Source organism: Anas platyrhynchos, chromosome 16 (assembly GCF_047663525.1).
Source record: "Anas platyrhynchos isolate ZD024472 breed Pekin duck chromosome 16, IASCAAS_PekinDuck_T2T, whole genome shotgun sequence".
Lineage (NCBI taxonomy): Eukaryota > Metazoa > Chordata > Aves > Anseriformes > Anatidae > Anas > Anas platyrhynchos.
Window position 1 is genome coordinate 6,907,332 of NC_092602.1, and position 18,931 is coordinate 6,926,262.

The 18,931-nt window shown below is 51.4% G+C and overlaps 1 long non-coding RNA gene across 1 annotated transcript in view; it reads left to right on the top strand.

Annotated features, from left to right (window-relative positions):
- Positions 1–18,931, top strand: part of LOC139998808 (uncharacterized) — a 33,290-nt gene that overhangs the window by 3,324 nt on the left and 11,035 nt on the right. Inside the window, exon 2 of the long non-coding RNA XR_011803768.1 lies at positions 589–11,165. This is a non-coding gene — a long non-coding RNA (uncharacterized lncRNA). The remainder of the gene's footprint in view (positions 1–588; positions 11,166–18,931) is intronic.

Genomic DNA, 18,931 nt, shown 5'->3' on the forward strand with positions numbered 1-18,931 from the left:
AGGCTGTTATTTAGAGCCTCCACAGGCTGAAGTTCAATAAAGGCAAACCCCTGCCTGCAGGAGGGACTCAGCCCCATGGCAGGACAGGCTGGGGCCATCTTCTCTGGCTTCTTGTGCACAGCAAGCTGAGCAGGAGCTGGCTGAGGGTCCTTGCTGTGCAGATAAGATGAGCTGGGTGGCACAAGCAAGCATATAGGCAGCAGGATGAGGTCTGTGACCATTCCCCAAATACAGGGGGCTGTGCCAGAGCACATCAGCTGGTTTGGGGTTTTCCAGTAGAAGAAAAGCACCGGCACAGTGGGGCAAGTCCAGAAGAGCCATCATGATGGGGTGGAGGAGCCCGGTGCCTGTGATGGATGGTGAGGCTCTGCATCATCCTGACGGGCACAAGATCAGGGTTGGTGATGTCCTGGGAGCCAAGAGCTGCCTGGAGCATCTCTTCCCAAGCCCCCTGGGGTGGGAGATGTTCAGCCCCAAGTGATTCCTCCCCTGTTCAACCACCCTGCCTGCTGGGTGGCTTCTCTGCGGTCTCAGCTGTGCCACCCTTGCTGCAAAAAAAAAAGCTGTAATTTGTTGTTTCATTTCCAGTGGTTTTCAAGTATTTGGAGACATCTCTTCAACCCTTCCCAGGCTTTCATCCAAGCTGGGGTGTGTGATACCCCCAGAAACCAGTGAAGAAGCCGAGCTGTTCCCTCACCCACCCATCTGCTCCCTCCCCAAGCCCCGTATTTCAGCTCTGGCTTTCAGCTGGGAGTAGCAGTATTTGCATGGGCTGGGAGCCATCTCCTCTGCCCTCACCAGGATGCTGCACATGGTGGTAGCAGCTGGTCTAGCAGAGCTACCGGGGCCTTTTTCTAAAGGCAGAGCCGAGTCTGGCATCCTGCAATAGGTCAGGTTTAATGTGGCTTCTCCGCTTGCAATTTGTCATGGCCTTATCGGAACATCTGCATCCTGGCCTCTTATTAAGCCCTTAGAAAAATAGTTATATCTAATGCCTGAATAGTTTTAAATTTGGAAGCAGAGTGGGAGTAGATGGAAGAAAATAAATTCCCCTTCATGTAATCATCAGAGGAGGACAGTTCTGAACAATGACCAGATCGTCCTCACACCGACGATGACAGCAATTTCGGACTTATCACAACCCGGCACTATATTAAGGCACTGAGATTACATTGTTATTCATTAGCACAACATCTGTTGAAAATCAGCATGGAGAGGGCTGGTGCAGATGCTAAAAAGCCTCGCGATGGGAGCAGGGAACGTGTTCCCCCGCAGGCAGAGCAATGCCTCTGCCCTCCTGGGAGCTGCTGCTGCTCCCCAGGCGCCGTGCACATGCGACGCAGCCGGTGAGGACATCAGTCACCCATATTTGCAGGTCCCAGGGCTGCCCAGCTGTGTGCTTTCAGGCGAGTCTTTTCCCTTTTTATCGCTTATTCCAGGTGGTTTCTTGCTAGCGTGGGCGCAGCTCCTCGCAGGGCACGGCAAGTTGGATGTATGCCACCACCACACTTGCCATGATGGAGGACAAAGGTGCCATCTCCTATATTTTGAAATTCTGAAGTGTACCCAAGTGGCCAGCCTCAGAGTGCTCACACCAAAATGCTCTGATTCCTCACAAGGCCAGGCTGGTACACGATCTTACCATTTATCCTGTCTTGTGTTGAGATCTGCTCTGCCCTGGCTGCCACAAGAGCCTCAGGCTTCTCGGCTTCCTCAGAGAGGAATCAAGCTTGTGGACAAATTTAGGAGTGACTTTCTGACTCGGTTTCCCTCCTGGACTAGCTTCATTAGTTCCTAATCTCCATGGCCCTCTCTGTTTGTAGCCTGGCGGACCACCTCCTTGCGGTGTATTTGCTGATTCTCATGCGTATCCGTCACAGGGGCATTAAGCTATAATTTAAACCCAGTGTTCTGATTTTTTTAAAAGCAATTCCAGTTAACCAGAGTACAAGGAATCAGGAAAAGCAGGACTGCAGGGGTACTTCACAGCCTCACTGCTAAAAATACAGAAAAGGCTCTTAGCCGAAGATCTCCTGGAACTGCAGCCGTGGTGGATTTGCTTCTATATTTAAGTGAGCAGTCCTAGAAGCTGCGCTGCCCTTCTGAAGGTGATGTCTGAGTCTCTCCAGTCATCGCCATCCATGGCAGCACATCATTTGATTTCATAGAGCATGTGGATGATTCGGTGGGTTGAGGGGCGTTGCTATCAGGCATCGCGTTGATGTGTGGGTCTGCCCAATAAGTTGGGAAATCCAGCCCAGCCTTCCTCCCCGTGAGCTGCCTGCTTCTGCTCAGGAGTCACTGATGCTGGTCTGCAGAACCTCAGTTCGAGGAGCTTTCAAAGGACCATTTTAGCAGCTGGTGTGAAACATCCATCAGTGCTCCTGTCTTCGCTCCAGCTTGCACCATTCTGGTCTGCCTTACTTTGGTTATGATGAAATTTAGAGGAACTGCTCCTGACAAATGAGACTCTCTAGTGGGTTGCTTCTTTAAACCATTAACACATGCTTAAACACTGACGGAGCGTAAAATGGGAACTTTGAAAAGGAGGATCCTTCATTATCAAAGGCAGCTGGTGGCATGCAGTGGATCGCTGCTACCCAGAAGCACATCAGTGCGAGCACATCCTCGTCCGGATCATCAACCCCAAGCATGTTAGGAGACGAGTAGGACAGATGGTTGCTGCCCTTGAAAAGTACCTTGATGGTATAAAAGCCAGGGTGGAAAACGATAATTTACAGGCAGAACAGGAAGGTGGTGAAGATGTGGTGTCGGCAAGGCTGACCTGACGTTTCTCTGTGTTTCACACTGTTCTCAAGGAGCTTTGGTTCTCAAGGAAAGGTCTTGCACTGAGATGAAAGGTTTCTTGCAACTCCTTTTCCAGATTGGATTGCAGCCAAGTGTGTCCCCCAAAGGAAAAACTCCCGACAGGTTCCCCTTCTGCTCCCCCTCCAGCACCAGGTCCCACCAGTGCTGCTGTGACAAGTCTCCCTGGGGGGCACCGAGAACCCTGATGGCAAATACTCATTAATCGATTCTCTAAGACCAAGGAAGCATCGATCCAATTAGAGATAAATAATTTATGCCATTGAACGTGAGATTGGGATGCTATTGATCAAGGGCGAGAACTGGGACAACAGCTGTTTCTGTTGTCAGTGTTAAGGAACCCGAACTGAGATGATGATGCTTTGGGAGCAGCAGGGGACCACCAGGCTGAAGATGAACCAGCTGAGGTCTCCACGTGGCACAGGGTCAACTATTTCTCACTCTTTAACCCTCTGCCTTTGCCCATGCCAAGGGCTTTGAAACTTATGGAGCTCCTGAAGGCTTCGGAGGACACCTAGCTCAAGCAGAGCATGGGTTTCAGGAAGTAATGACAGGGTTCGACTGTTTTGAGAGATCTCACAGACCAGCTGTCTAAGTTTGCAAATCCTTTTTGGTCATCCCACTAAGCCCATGTGTTTTGGAGAATGGACAGCTCCACTCCAACAGCACCCGGGAGGAACTCAGCCATAGTGGGATGGGGTAAGAGCAGTTCTGCTGCAGCTTTGTAGCTCAGCGTCTTCAGATAAAACCTAAAGCATCAAAGGGGCAGATCCCAATGGAAACGTAGCCATGTGCGACATGTCAGCAGAAGGCACTGCACCTGCGTGGGAGCTGCAGGACAGGCCACTGCACAACGTGTGCATCCAGTGCAAGTGGTTACAGAGCCTTTGGGAGACAGAAAAACCTGGCGCTGCCTGATCTTGCTTTAATTCTCAACCATGGCTCTATACGAAGCAGCGTAGGGAGGAGGAGAAGAGTGGTTTGAGTTTGGTATATAAAAAGAAAGGAAAGGAAGAAAGCACAGCTCCCACTGGTGACTTGTTCAAGCCAATCCAGAGCAGTCAGAGGGACGTTTCAGGGATGGGAGCTGAAACATGGGCGAAGATTTTCTGACAAGGTCCAGAATTGTTTGGACTCTACCCATGCATCCTTTTCAGCATTCAGTGGCTGGGGGATTGCTGAGACGTGTGTGAGCCAGCTGGAGGCTTTCCATTGACTTTCGGTGGAATTTGGATCAGGCCCAACACGAGTGGGTCCTCGTTCAGCTCCGAGAGGAGAGGGGGGAATTTTGCAAGGTCCAAGTGGTCCAGAGAAATGAGGATCGCTCAGCTGACATCCCCCTGGAATGAGCGCATGGTTATTTCAGGCAAAAGCAATCTGTTATTTCCACTCCTGAACGTTTATTTGGGTCAGGGTGGGAAAATCCGATTTACTTGCCAAAGTCCCGCTGGGGTGGTAAAAATATAAATACCACATATTATTATGTGTGTATTCTGAAAAGTGGTTAGTGACTGTGTTTATTACATTTGGCCACTTGCGGGGAGTTATTCTCTGTCTGCCCCCTCCCCTAAATTCACATGCTTACGCCGAATGCTGGCCCTGCTGGGACCTGTAAAACTGCTGCAGGGGGATGGAGCCAGAGCGATTTCGGCTCCTCGCAGGGCTTCCCACAGCCTGCGGGGAGGAAATGTCTTTCCAAGCCACCAGTCCCACCTGGCCAGGCCACCGCAGGGATGTGGCGGGACGATTTCCCAGTCCCATCCACATGAGGCCCCATCCCGTTCCTCTTCGACTCCGGGTGGGCGTTCACAGGGCCGCATCTCCAGCGGCAGCAGGATGTGTATTTCCTCCTGGTGGTGCTGGGTTTGATCTGTGATGGCTCAGGTGAGGTGGTGGACAGGGGGGATGGCCCTTACGAAGATGCCTTTACCACTGTGTTTCATTAATTGAGAAGACTCTGATTTACCAGGGTGGGTGGCAACAGAGCTGAGGATGGGATGCGCGTTTGGCTGTAGGGGAAATAGAAGGGAGCTTTGACTGCATGTTTGAAGCCACACAGCATTTGAAATTGCAAACCCGTCCCCAAAACCGAGCACTTTTTGCAGAGTGCTGCTTACGGGCTTGGTTCTCAGCCTCTCCCATTGCTGGCCAGACAAGGAGCAGCCAGAGCCTATTCCAGTTTTGGCAGGGTTGGGAATGGAGCGGATCCATGCTGCTCCAGCCCTAGAATGCATCATCTCCATCCAAGAGCTACAACTGCCCATCCCAGTGCTGTTCCTGGATGCCTCTATGCACCGGAGGAAAGTTCAGCTGGAGAAGATGGTCTTTCTTCACCTTTGTGTCCGAAAAGTTGTGGTTACCCCTTGGTTTCTGGTGTTATACAGGACGAAGGCAGCACATCTCGGGGCAGGGCCACTCTGGCTTTCCAAGCGTGATTTAAACCTGCCTTGTGATCTCAATGCCCTGATCCCGTAGAGGGGGCTGGGGTGCGTTTGCACACTAGGTGGCCTCTGAACTGGATTAATAACCCCAAATATCCCCCTCTCGGGTACTCAGAACTGCCAGTGGATCAGTGCCTCTCGTCCAAGTGGTGCTTTCCAGCCCCACATTCCCCATTTTGGGCCAGAGTCCTTCACAAGCAGTTTTTAAGCCCCAGGTCAGTCTTATAAGCTACGCTGGATGTTATTAATTTGACTCGGTGCCATCCCCTTTTCTCATTTACCACTTTCTGCAGGGGGCTTTGGTTGCATGTGTGTCAGCATCGAGATGCAGTGGGTTTGAGGCTCCTGCTGGCGCCTCAGCTTTACGTTGTCTGAACCCTGCTGCCTGTGCAGGTTGGGGCTGGGCTGGCATTTTTCAGGAAGGAGAAAGTTAGCTTTGATACTGTGCATCAAAAAGCATGGGCATTTGCGCTGCAGCAACACCTAAGAGTCCTGCTGGGTCAGAACCACCAGCGAGGAGCACGCAAGCTGCTGCTCACCAGGAGAGCTGTGTGTTTCCAGCTAGCAAAAGCCCCCTGCATTTATTCTGCAGCACAACCTGAGGCACCAGTCAGTTTCTCACGTCTCCTGCAAGCACAGCATCCCCAGCTCTGTGCAGCAATCAGGGAAGGAAGAAGTGCAAACAGAACGCAGTTTGGGGGCTGTGCTCGCAGCATCCATCGCAGCCTGCACAGCTCGGTGGCTGGGTGCAAGCCCTCGGTGCTGAAACGAGGCCCTGAGGGGCTCCTCCACGCCCTTACACCACCAGCCTTGCGTTTAGTTCTCCTCCAGCGTGCTTCGTGGAGCAACGAAAGGTGTAAAAGCAGAGTGAGGCATATCCCACCTGACCTTGGCATCACTCTCTTTCCTTCTGTAGCAAAAGCTGGCGTGCTCACCTCCAGGTAACAGCTTTCCCTACGACAACCGGCATCTTTAGGAGGTACCGAGAGGCAGAAGGAGCAGGTGCTGCACAAAGATGCTGGCAGATGGGAAGTTCCCTCATGTGCAAGTGGGAAAAAACCCTTGCAAGGACTGGCGGAGGCTCCCTGGCACCAAGGTGGCGTTGCTTGCAGCTCCTGACCATTTGCATATTTGGGGAATTAGCCCGCATCTCTGCTCGTTATTTCACCCGCTTCCTCCCCCAGCCTCCCAGGAGTTGCTTGGGTTTTGTATGGGTGGCTAATTAAAACCTCTCCTAGCTCGAGCCGCTGATTGCAGAGAGGGCTGAGACCACGAGCAGAGCACAGAGGAGGCTGCCCCAGCCCACAGGCTAACCCCACGCCACTGCAGACCCCACGCTCGCAGCTAGGACGTTATTTACTCTGATACCAGCAACGTTCCCTTAAAATATATTGAAAGAGAGATTGGGAAAATGAAGTGTATAAGATTTATCCTGCACTAGAGGATTTCAGCATCCAAGAAAGCCAGAGAGTCCAGTCCCTCAGACTTAATAGAAACCTCCTGCTTTATTAATGTTGCTTTGCCTTTTTTTTTTTTTTTTTTTCCTTGTCCACAGGTCCTGGGCAGAATGTCAAAGCTGTATTTGAGGAGCTTTCCTGGAGGTTTTCATTAATAACAGGGCCAGGGAATCCACTGCAAATGTAAAAATAATAGATTTGAGAGCCCTGAAAGGATGGAGATTTACTTGCTGTGGAAATATAAGGGAGAAAGTGGGAGTGGGAGGTTCCCGTGGCTCAGCATTGCCTGCCTGCGAGCTCCAAAAGCTGCCTGAAGCCGAGGAGGTGCTGGGGATGGGTGCGGGAGGGAAGGCTCTGCTCTGCTCAGCACCCACCTTCCAGTGCTGCTGGATGTGCCATGAGCCTTCCAGAGGCTTTCCCAGGGTAAAGAGGAAAGGAAGAGGTGCACAGGGAGCTGCCATCCACCAAAACGGGCTGGCTCCACATCTGGGCTCCTTGCTCACCCCTCTGAAAAGTGAAGGTGCGGGGTGAGGCTGATTCCCAGCAGGAGGCCACACGAGCATAGACATGGGTAAGAGCTGGATGAGGCCCCCAGCATTTATTTCTTAGGGGTGCCACGAGTGTGTTCCCTCCTTCCAAATGACCCCCAGCCTTGCTGCCCGTGCCCCCCAGCTATCACCTGCCCAGCTTGTCACCTCCTCGGGCTGCTCTGCTGCGCAAGGGACGGTGACACCATGCCTGGATCAGTCCTTGGAAAGCCACCTGAAGGAGACCAGGAGACCCCCTCCCACTTTTCTTTCCCCACAGAGGCATCATCCCCAGGGATTTATGACCTGGGACTCCAACCCCATGAAGCCCACAGGCCCTGCGGGCTCACAAAACTCAAACTGAGCCAGGAGAGAGCCCCTTCTCCGTGATGGGTTGATGAAGGCTTCGGACGCCCTTCCCAAACCAGCCCCCAGCACGCAAGGCACGAGCTGTGGGAGCTCCCTGGGCTCTCCCCATGAGCCTGGGAGGCTCAGCAGCCCCGCAGCCCTCCGGAGAAGCACTTCAGCCCCGACACGGCTCCTCCTGCCGAGCTTTTCAACAGCTCTGCGGCCCCCCTGGCCCTGCCCGCTGCGCTGGTGGCCTGGGGGGGCCGGAGGCATTTTCCCAGCGCTGTAATCTAACAGCACCAGTGGGAATGTTTACAGCACGCTGCCACTTGAGGGCTTATCGGCTCCCTCCCTATCTCCCACCGCTCCGGCCTGATAAACCGAGGTGCTGGTGGCACCCGGGGGAAGCGCCCGGAGCTGGGGATGGGAGCGAAGCCGGAGGGGCTGCGGCGTTTTTCCGCCTTGCTGAGGATGCGGTGGAGGTGTGGAGCACAAGGGGATGGGGGGCAGCAGGGGAGACCCCTCCCTGATGGGTGGCAGAGAGCCCTCAGGCCTGGGGTGAAGGGAACGTGCCCTGGGGGGGATGTGGGGGATCGTGGGAGCGAGGAAAGGCATCCCTGGGAGAATGGGAGGCTGCTGGAGAGCCTGGTGCTCCTAGCAAGGGGAAACCAACCGCTAGCACCTGCCCATCGTGGGTGGGAACAGGTTTAGCTCATTACCTCATTAGCTTAATCAGCTGAGGATAAAAGGCGGCTCACCTGGGCCCTCAGCTCTCTGCTTTGCTGGAGGGAGGGCTCCAAACCACGCCAGCCCACGAAACGCTGCCCTGGCTGCTGCCTGCCAACACGAAGGTGCCTCCCCTTCCCCCAGAAAACCTCCCAAATGCCTTTGTTACCTCCAGGAAAGAAAAGGTGCCCCGATACTTTCCCTGCGGACACCGGAGCATCCCTGGAGCATCCCTCGCTGCCCCCGGGCTGCTGTCAGCGGGTGCTGGCCTGGGACAAGTCGCTATTGCCCTCTAGCGGCCCCGGGGCCGGGCCGGGAGCGCACCGTGCCGGGGGATGCTCGGGGAGCCCTGCGGGGTCCCCGCGGGGTCCCTGGGGACACGGCTCCCGCAGCCGGCACCGCCTCGCCCCGCCTGGGCTGGGCTGTCCCCCGCACACCTGGCCGCAGAGCTCGGCTGAAGTGGGTGTGTTTTGGTGTTTTTTTTTATTTTTCTCTTGATTTTTTTTGGGAAATGCACCTGGCTCGCAGCCCCCGGGCACGCAGGATGCGCCTGTGCCTCTCCCCGGGTTGTTTTCCCAGCAGGGGGGTGGTTTTTCCCCAAGCTGGGAATCTCAGGCTTGAGATTTGTGATAATAATTGGAACGGAGAGTCTGTCTCGGAATGCACCCCAGCTTGATTTTAGATGCATTTGAAACCAGTCAAGATTTAATTTTTTTTTTTGGTAAAATGCACGTTTAAGAAACCTGGTGCTCCTCCTGATGGCATGGCCAAAAGGGAAGTGGTGACACTGTGCAGGAGCTGGGGACCAGAAAAGCAAGACAAGTTCAGGGAATGGGGGAATACTTGCAAAGGGAATGGATCTGGGACTGATAGAAGGCCCTCCCCCCATGTAGGGCATTGGGAAATGCAAGGGAAAGAGAGAGGCTGGAAAATCACCACTTACTTCTGAGGATGCTGGACGGATTATACGTGGCACAATTTGTCCACCTTCATCGTTGCTCTCTCCTTTTATCGTTATACACAAGGACCCTCTGGAAACGAAAAATACCCTGTTCTTCCCAGAGCATGTTCCCAAAGTGTCTTTCTGCAGCTAACCTGTCTGCCAGCAGAGTCCCGGGCTGGATGCTGCTGTTCTGGTCCCTGCACCCACAGGAGCTGTTCTGTGTGATTTGTCAGGACCTGCTTCATCCCGGATGTGATCAGGTTTATTTTCCACTTACAAATAAATGCGTTGCTCTCAGGGCTGGAAACTCAAAGGGATCGTAACCAAAGGCTTCCTTAGCCTGTCGCCTGCCCCAGATGGCATCTGTGGGGTGCAAACCCCTGCAGCAGCCCCAAAGGGACAGGTAGGGGAGAAGATGCTGCGGGAGAGGATGCGAGCTGTTGTTACCACATCCTTTGCAGACCTATCTGGAGGTGTATGAAATCTAGGGCAGGATTTCACCAACTCCCTGTGGTCCCTATAAGAGTTTTATGGCCCAGGGCAGACTTCAGTGGCCATCACCACCCAGAGGCACCGGCTCAGCAACCAACAGTGGTGCCCAGGTCCTGTCTGAGCCCTCCAAGCAGCTTTTGGGGCTGGAGCTGCTCTGGGATGCCGGGTGCTGGTACAACCATTCCCTCCTGGCAGGTGCTGCCCTTATGAGTGTGCTGGCAGAGTAGGACATGGGAGCATCCTTTAAAGTGGATTTAAATTGCTGTTGATGGTTTCCTGGGTGGCTTTTGTGATACAGGGAGTGCCCTTGTGGCCCCTTCCATGGGCAGAGCAGAACAGGGAGGTTTGGGGGGTATGGGGAGGAGCCGGAACCTGCCCACACCCTGCATCTGCCTCTGAATTTGTACATCTCGGGGAGACAGAAGGTGAAGAAGTCCCATTTCTAAAGCTGTAGCCTTTCATCCCTCTCACTGGGCTGGGCGAGACTCAGCTTTGCCTTTTTCTCTTTTCAAACAAGCAGAGAGAAGCCAGCTCTGCCCACCCAGGTGGGTCTCCTCTGCCCTCACTGCCTCCCACCCTCAAGCAGCATCTCCCAGGCACCCCAAGCACCCCAGGGCTGCCCAAACCCACCCTGCAGCCCCCTCCTGCTCCATCACCCATCGGAGACCCAGCAGCAGCAGCAGCTCCTGCTCAAAGCCCCCTTTGATGCTTTGCCAGCTCCCGAGCAGTGCCAAGGGCACCCCGCCTGCCCAGCCCCGCAGCACAAAAGAGGCTGTGTGGCTGCTGTTTGCCCTCCGGGAGCTGGGAGGAAACTTGGCACAGAGAAAAACCTTTAGAAGCTACCGGGAAGACCGAGATTTATGTTTCGCTGCTCTTGAGCAGAGAATAAAGGGAAACTTGAGTGTGAGCAGCTATAGCAGCAGCGAGGTAGGCACTTTATTGGTGGGGTGTCCATCCGAGGAGAGCAGCAAATGGGATTTGTCTCCATGTATCCAAGAGGAGCGTTCGGCGGTGTATATTTGTAGTTTATATCTTAATAAATTGATTTGGCACTTGGGGGAGGCTGATTCTGTTCAACTGAGAAAGTGCCTTTGGTTTCCATGGGGGGGTGGAGGCTGCCTGGAAAAATAAATAATCTCAGGCATTTGTTTCTAACCCGAATTGCTTTAGATTGTGGAGAATGGCAAGATCAAAAAAAAAAAAAAAAAAAAAAAAACTCCCTGCAAAAGAGGGCACGGTGCGTGTATCTGCAAGTTGCAGCAGCCCGGAGAACAAAAAGGCTGCTGTTTGGAAATTAAAGCAGGAGTATAACGAGCTTAAAGGAACAGCACATGGAAAACTGTGAGCCCCAGAGCTGCCCGGACCAAGGACAGCCCCGTCCCCGTGTCATTGTCCTGGAGCAAAGGTAAGCTGAACGTCCCCGGAGCTGAAAAGCCACGTTGTGAATTTGTCTTGTGTTTCTGAAGGGCTAGGTGGTGGGTTCTGCTGAGCTTTGTGGTTGGGCGCGGACTCTCTCCAACCCAAACCTCTGCCCTAGCCCAGCTGAGCTGGGGCTGAGCCTTCCCGCGGCCCTGGGTTGTCTCCAGGGTGGACTGGGCTGGCAGACCTGCAGCGGTGTGCTGGCTGCTCGGGCCAGCACAGAGCTGTCTTTCAGAGCCAAGTGGCGAGAGCTGAGCCTGCCAGGCAGCCCGTGAATCCCAACGTACCCCTCGTAATGCTCTTCTTGGAGGTCCAGCGTTCAGAGCCTTACTGTGAGTGTCCCCAGCCAGAGAAGAGCCCTTGGGGGCGCATGGCAAAAGCTTAGGAGTGCCTCCTGCAGCATCCTACAGCTGCCTCCTGCAGTTAGATGGATACGAGGGATTTCTTCTGCTGTCTCTTAGATCCACTGGCATCTCACAAAAGGATTTCAGCTCCCCTAACAAAGGGTTTTCCACCCCACAGCCTTGCAGGGCTGTCCCCTCCAGCCTGCTCTCAGTCTTCACCTCGATTTTGAGCTTTGCAAGGTTTTTTGGCAGCGTCTGCAGGCTGCACACGCCTTGCCAAGGGGAAGGGAGACCACAAACTTAGCTCATACACCTTCAGCAGAGGCTCTGTGGGCACAGTGAGAGCAAAAACAACTTGCAAAGAGCTCTGCAGTTGAGGATGGGTCCGAGCTGAGCTATCCCAGCTGCAAGCTGTTCCTGGGAACGGCTCGCACAAACTAACTCTTGCCACCAAATGTCCATATAATTTTATGGCCCTGGTCTATCCTTCGCACCTAGCACATGGATATATGACCAGTGTTTAAATAACGAGGTATGACAGGTTGTACATTGCTCTGCGATTATGGCATGTGTCATAAAACAAAAAGCTGAAGGCAATAATCCCCTGGAAACACGTTGCCCCGGGGCGTCTTGTTACGATTATGAAATAAAATTACAAATGAAAAAATAATGAAAACGTTCAAGACCTCGTGGTGGAACTGAGAGGCCATCAAGCCTCTAGCTGGGGCTGTGGGGATCGTTTCTATCTGGCACAGACACCCGCCAGCCCCCGGGTGTTAGTGGCAGCCTGGCTGTGGGCACTGCCCTTCCTGCAGCCAGCACCCCAAGAGGATCAGGAGCATAGATATCTTTCATGCTGTCTCCAGGAATTTCTCATCACCTGGGGCTGATGTCCTCCTTGGACACATTCAAGAGGTCTCCATCCTAAACCCATTCAATAGAAAGCTTCTTTACTTTTTTCCCCCTCATTTAAGGTGGAGACTTGTGATTTTTTTTTTGGCCAATAATCTCCCTCCTAGTTTAAACTGGGCTCAGGGCAGGAGCTTTCTAATAAACCAAGAGCTTTCTGAGGACTGTGGGGGTGTGATATCTCAGGGTGGAGATGCTGGGAAGCTCTCACTCGGGTTTGCTTTGGTTCCAGCCTCCAGTTCAGCTCTTTAGCGAAGCTCCTCCTTCTCCAAGGATACGACTGTCCTCCTGCCCTTTTCCTCACTTCCTAAAATATCCATGTGTATATATATGTGCGTACGGAGAGATCTATGTCCCGGTGTTAGGTTGTCACACCTTTATAGGTGTTCCAGGTGCTGTGGGGACGCAGCAATAGCTCTGCCCTGGAGAGAAAGAGCAGGGTGATGCCAACGCTACCCAGCTGCTCAGGGGCGAGGGCTGGAGATCCCCCAGCTGAGGCTGCTGTTGGCAAACGCCATCACCAGCTGGGCTCTGAAAAGGGAAGCAAAACAGGCTCCTGAGACTGGGTGAAGGCATGGTGCTGCTGTCGGGTCATCTTCTGTTCTGGATGGGGTGCTGAGCGCACCCCATGTAGTGCTTGGTGGTCTGGGAGCTGGCAGTCCCTGTCGGACCAAAAAGCACTAAGAAAAAGCTATTAGTCGTGAAGGAAAAGCACGTATGAACGTGATCATGTGGGGAAAGGGTGAGGATTTCTATTTATTTATTATTATTATTTGGCTTGAAAATGTTGGAGGAGTATCTTAAAGCTCTGCTGAGAGTGACCTGGATGCCCTGGGGGTGGGAGATGAGCAGCAGTAGAGACTGATGGCATCCTGGGCTGCACGACCATGGGCACAGCCAGAAAATGAAGAAATGGGATTTTCCCCCTATATTTTACATTTGTTGGATGGGGGCTGGAGCATGTGCCCCATAAGCAGGGCCAGAGCTGGGGGGCCTGGAGCACGCCTCTGTCCCTGCCAGGGGTTGTGGGGAAGATGGAGCCAGGCATTTTGTTAACATGGAGAAGGAGAAGCTGTGGGTGTAAATTGGGGTGGAAGAGCCTGGCTGGCTTTGAGGAAAGCAGTTTTCACTCTGACAGATGCTCCTTGCCAGGCCAAAGGAGCTCATAGGGTCTCCAGCCTTGGAGGAATTCAAGGACACATCCTGAGAAACCTGGTCTGAATTCAGTGTCACCCTCACTTTGAGCAGGAGGAGGGACTAGAGGTGTCCTGAGATCCTTTATGAATTGATCTATTCTGTGATTTTATAAAAATGCTATGAATTTTGGAGGCATTTAAGAGCAGAGGCTTGCCTTTCACTCCTGTGAAATCTCATCTGCAAGCAGGCATGGATGCGAGTACAAAGGGACAGTTACTCCAGTGTTCCTGTCTCTCTTCTCAGCTTCATTTATACGAGATAAGGGATGAAAAACGGCACTGCAAGCTTGCAGCCAGAGGCTGGTGTCACACCCACAGGTGGGACATGATTACAGATTTTCCCCGTGTGCCAGCTGTATCCCCGCTCCTGACAAGCCCCTGGGCAGGCTGTCTGCAGCCGTGGTGTAAGCACTGTTATCAGCTGATATCTGTCACCTGTCCCCTGCCCACTGACACCCACAGATACAGCCCTCCCCACGAGGAGCTGTAGCATTTATTTGTTCTTTTTTTCCAAGTGTAAGCACGCACTGAGAGCTTGTTCCCTGTCCTTCCCCCAGGTAACAACAGAAATCAGCAGCTAAAGCCCTGGCTAGCTGGGGCCCAAGTGTCTTCTGTCCCGGAGAGGTTAACATGGATCTGATGGTCAGTGGCATCCAGGGGTTGGGGATGATCCAACTTTGACCATAACCTGAAAAATAGGGCTGGAAATTAGGGAACTGGGCTGGGGGTCACGTTATCTACCCAGTGAGTAAATGTCCATCTGGATCAAAGGACAAAGATGGACAAAGGTCCTTTGCACTTGCAAGTTTTTGGCTTTTCTAAGAAATGAGAAATGCTTATCACTGGTTCCATTTTCTTGGGTCATCAGAGGCTGAAATCTCTTCCATTAACTGCCCCAATTTTTGCTTGTTTTCCTTGATTGGTAACTCAGAAAAACAATGGATGAAAGCAAACATCTTTCCTTCCCTGTTTCCTTCTGAGGGCTGAGGGAAAAATCTGAGAAACTTCGGTCACTTGACAGCTGATTGGGAATTGCAATTTTTAGCCTGAAAACAACTGAGAAGGAAGTTTGCGCATTCTGGAAAACAAAGTCAGCATTTTTCATGCAGTAAAAAATTGGACAAAAGCAGACAAGTTTTTTTGGAACTCTCAAATGCTTCCTGACACTTTTAAAAGAAAAGAAAAAAAAAAAGCCATTAGTTTACATAAAAATCTGACGTTTTAATAAGAGAAAATATTTTGTTTGGACTCCTGTGTAGGTATTTTGAATTTAACATCATGAAATACATTATTGCCTTTAATATGTAATAATATGTCTTTAAATATTTTAGTATATTTTAAAGAAAACGTTCCAAAAACACAATGTCAAAAATGAAATATAACGCTCCAGCACTGCCCTTGGAAAAGTCGAGGCGAATGCTTTGACCCTCTCACTTCAAAAAACATTTGTAGGAATTGACAAGTTATTGCGAAAAAGTTCTGATTTGGATCCAGATGCGGTTTTGGAAGGCTGGCCTCCATCAATAACGTTTTTGACCGACTGCTTTTCATCCACGTCCCTCCGGCTCGGCTCAGCACTCAGAAATGGAGGGAGGTACCGGCCTGGAGAGGACACGGGGTTGAACGAAGGTTGTATCCCGTTCCCCGAGGCTCTGCTTGATCTCGGTGTCAGAAGGAGCATCCTCAGGACAACGTGACCGTCGTCACTTGTCCCGTCACGAGTCAGGTTTGTCCCATCGAGTTACCTTCAATAGATCGGCAGCGGGTGGGCTGTTGGCTGGATTTCTGAGGGCTGAAGCACGGGTTGTTGTTTTATTTTTAAAGTGCCTGGTTTCACCTTTGGGGGAATCTCTGTAATGTTCGGCAAGGCTGAACAGAATGAGCGAATAACTCGATTTTTGGTATGCGGAGAAGTTTAAAAAAGGATCAAAGCTGAAAGGGAGCATTAGGAACCTGATGTTTTCGTTTGAATTTCTTTCGAAAACAAGTAAATAGCCTTATATATTTATTTACTTGGAAGAACAAGATCTCAACCCAAATACTGCCTGGATAGCTCTAAGCAAAAACACCGTGCTGTCGTTGCAGCAATGAGTGGGAACAGGTCCCCTTGTGTTCAGGAGCTCGGTGCCGTGTTTAGGTTCTTCTTTGAGGTCTGAATCAATAGGTTCTGGGCTTGTAAGCACCCAGAGCAGCTCTGTGGGCTTCACATAGCAGTAATGATAACACGATAACAAAAAAAGTGACCCTCCGCAGAAATCCCTTATCTTTTCTGGCAGTCACCCGCAGGAAGAACATTAATTTCCAACCTGTTTCTAAACATACTGACAGTGGGCAATTTGGGGAATGAGGGAAACAATGTTCCTACTATTTGGTCATAAATGAAGGATTAATTGAACACTTTGTTTTTAATTTCCCTCCTTACCCGAGGCTGAACCAAACTTGAAACTCTTTGGCTAGCAATGTGCTTCCTGGCAGAGGGAAGGTGTACAGTGTTTTTTTTATTATTTTTTTTCCTTCTTGATTTGGCCAGTTCTTTGCCCGTTTTGTGCCAGCTCTTGCTTCATGGTGCTCCTTTTCCCATGTGTCTCCTTGCACCCTTGTTTCAGCTCCTGGTCTGGACCCTGGTGTGGCTCTGGGGAGATGCTACGATCCTTGAACTTGGTGTTGGGTAACCTGCAAGATAAGCTCCTTTCCTCAGGAAAAGGCAGCCCGTTTTCTAGCAGAATATGGGTCTATGGGGCAGAATTCCTTTTCTGGGGAGACCAAAAGCCTTCCGTCCCCTTTTTGTATCCCTCTGGTCCCAGCAAGTCCCTGCCTGGCCCCAATTACAGCCCAGGCTCTCTGGGAGAAGCCGAGGTGCACTCCAAATGCAACAAAGCCCCGTGGCTCTGCCTTCCCTACAGAGGCAGCATCTCCTGGTCTTCTGCCCTAATGAGAGCAAATTTTTTGTCCAAACATTTGAAGCGAGGAGGTGCCTTCTCTTGCCACCCCCTGCTGGGGTTAATATTATTATCCCGTTCGCTCCGGTTAGAAATTAAAACAAGGGCACTGGCCTCTTGTAATGAGACGTGACAGTGGCTCCAGCACTTCAGAAGGGAATTAGCAGAGCAGGGCTGGCTGCCCAGCCCGTCTGCGCACCGCCGCATCCCCTGGCCCCACTGCCCCGGGGGATCAAAGGGCGCCCACCTGCCCCCGGGGGTCCTGGCGCCCCTCCGGTACGGGGAGAGGGCCCCAAAGGGCTCCTGGGCATGGTCTGAGCCCAGCCAGGATTTTGGATGGAGAGCTCTGGGGAAGAGGAGAGGCAGTGGTGGGGCTGGATTTTGGGTGAGACTGGTGGGAAAGCATCAGCTGAAATGCTGGGGGGAGGATATGGGTACATATATGATTGTATTCACATGTGCACCATACATATTATAGGATATATTATACTCTCTATATCATATAAATATAGTTTATGTAATAAGTACCTTATAGTTTATGTAATATATACCATATATTGTATATAGTTTATGTAATATATACCATATATTGTATATAGTTTACGTAATATATAGCATATATATAGTTGATGCATTTATATGCGTTAATATGAGTATTTCCATTGTATATACACATATATAACTAACGAAAAGCTTTCTAGTTTGTTTTAAATACTTTTTTTAACTCTAGTCAGGTGTTTCATAAAAGGGTTTTCTTAGGAGTGTTAAAAGTATATATATTATATATAGTATTAGAAATACCAACCAAAGACTCCCCAGACCAAGGGTCCTATCATACAAACCCAGTGAGCCAAACCAGTTCTTGTATCTGTCTCAGGGTAGGTTTGATTAGAAATGTCCAAAAAAAAAAAAAAAAAAGAGGAGGGGGGGGCAAAAATGTGAGTTTTTAATCCCATTTTAAAGGACTTTTACCCATGCATGAAGTCTCCTTTTGAAGTGCTGCAGCTGGCTCCCTGGAGGAGGAGGTGCCCGGCAGCCCCACAAAGGTTTCTGGATGAAGCCTTTAGGCAGCCGGTGCTGGTCGTTACACGGGGCAGGATGCTCCTCGTGCCACCACCATCAGGGCACTGGGATGTGACCAGTAAATGGATTTACTGGTGTGCCAAGGAAATTGCTGGTGCTCCGGAGGTGGAGAGGGACAGGGGGAGCAGCCTGCAGCAGGCTCTGAGCCCCACAGTGCAGAGCCTGGGGTGTGCAAACTGATTGAGCAGGATGCTAGCAGTGATTGCAATGAATTTCCTTGGTGGTCTTTTGTGCTATGTAAATGGCATAGGGAGGGGAACTAATTCTGTGTGCTGATCAGGTGCAGGATGCTTTTTTGCATGCCTCCATTGCAGGGCTTGGGTTTCATGAGTCGAGGCACTGAGCTGATGCAGGATGAATTCAACCCGTATCTTGCCCTGTCTCGTGTGACAGTACCTTCCTAGGGGAGCATCTGGGGCTAAACTCCATGAATTGGGGTCACCAGCATGAATCCAGCTGGGGAGGCAGGTTGCTTGCTGGAAGCAGCTGTGAGGGAGCAGTGAATGGCCCAATTTCTTGGACTTTCTCAGAGGTGCGTTGGAGGCAGTGCTGTTGGTGGCTCAGGAGCACAGGTTATTGTCATTCCCATGGTGGCACCAGGACCAAGGGCTAACGGTATCATCAGGGCATTGCTCATGCTGGGAAAATGCGAGCAAAGGCGTCACAGCTAAAGCTGGTAGGGAAAAAAATCCTTAATCACTTTCCCCTTACATCCACCACAGAGGAAAATATCTATGGGGTTTGGGTTGTTGTGGTTTTGGTTTGGGGGTTGTTTGTTTGTTTTTCTTTTTTTTTCTCTCTTTTTTTATTGAAAAAATGTAAATAAATGTGTTAGGTTTTTGAATGAGCCATTTTCAATTTACAATGGATGTGTGGCATGGGCTAGGAAAAGTTGACAGTCTTGGGAAGAAATCAGCTCGTTTTGGTGCTCAGCTCTGCAGAGGGGCCAGGGCACATCCCAGGGCACATAGCCATGGGCTATGGGGGGCAGGCACTGATAACCAAGTACCCATCACTCGTCCATCCCCATCGGGGCTGGGGGATGCTGGCAGCACGGGGGCTTGCCAGGGGGAGCAGCGCTGCAGCTCTCCAGCACTGACCTGCTCAATAAGCAGCAAGTGAGGAAACAGGAGCCTGCACCAGGAAATCAATTAATGTGAGACTTGCGCTTTGTTTTTATTTTTTAATCTTCTTTTTCCATTTTTCAGGCAGATGTCTAAAGGTGCGGGTGGTGGGGGCATTTTTTCTTGAGGCTGTTGCTTTTCTGTCCCCTCACTTCAC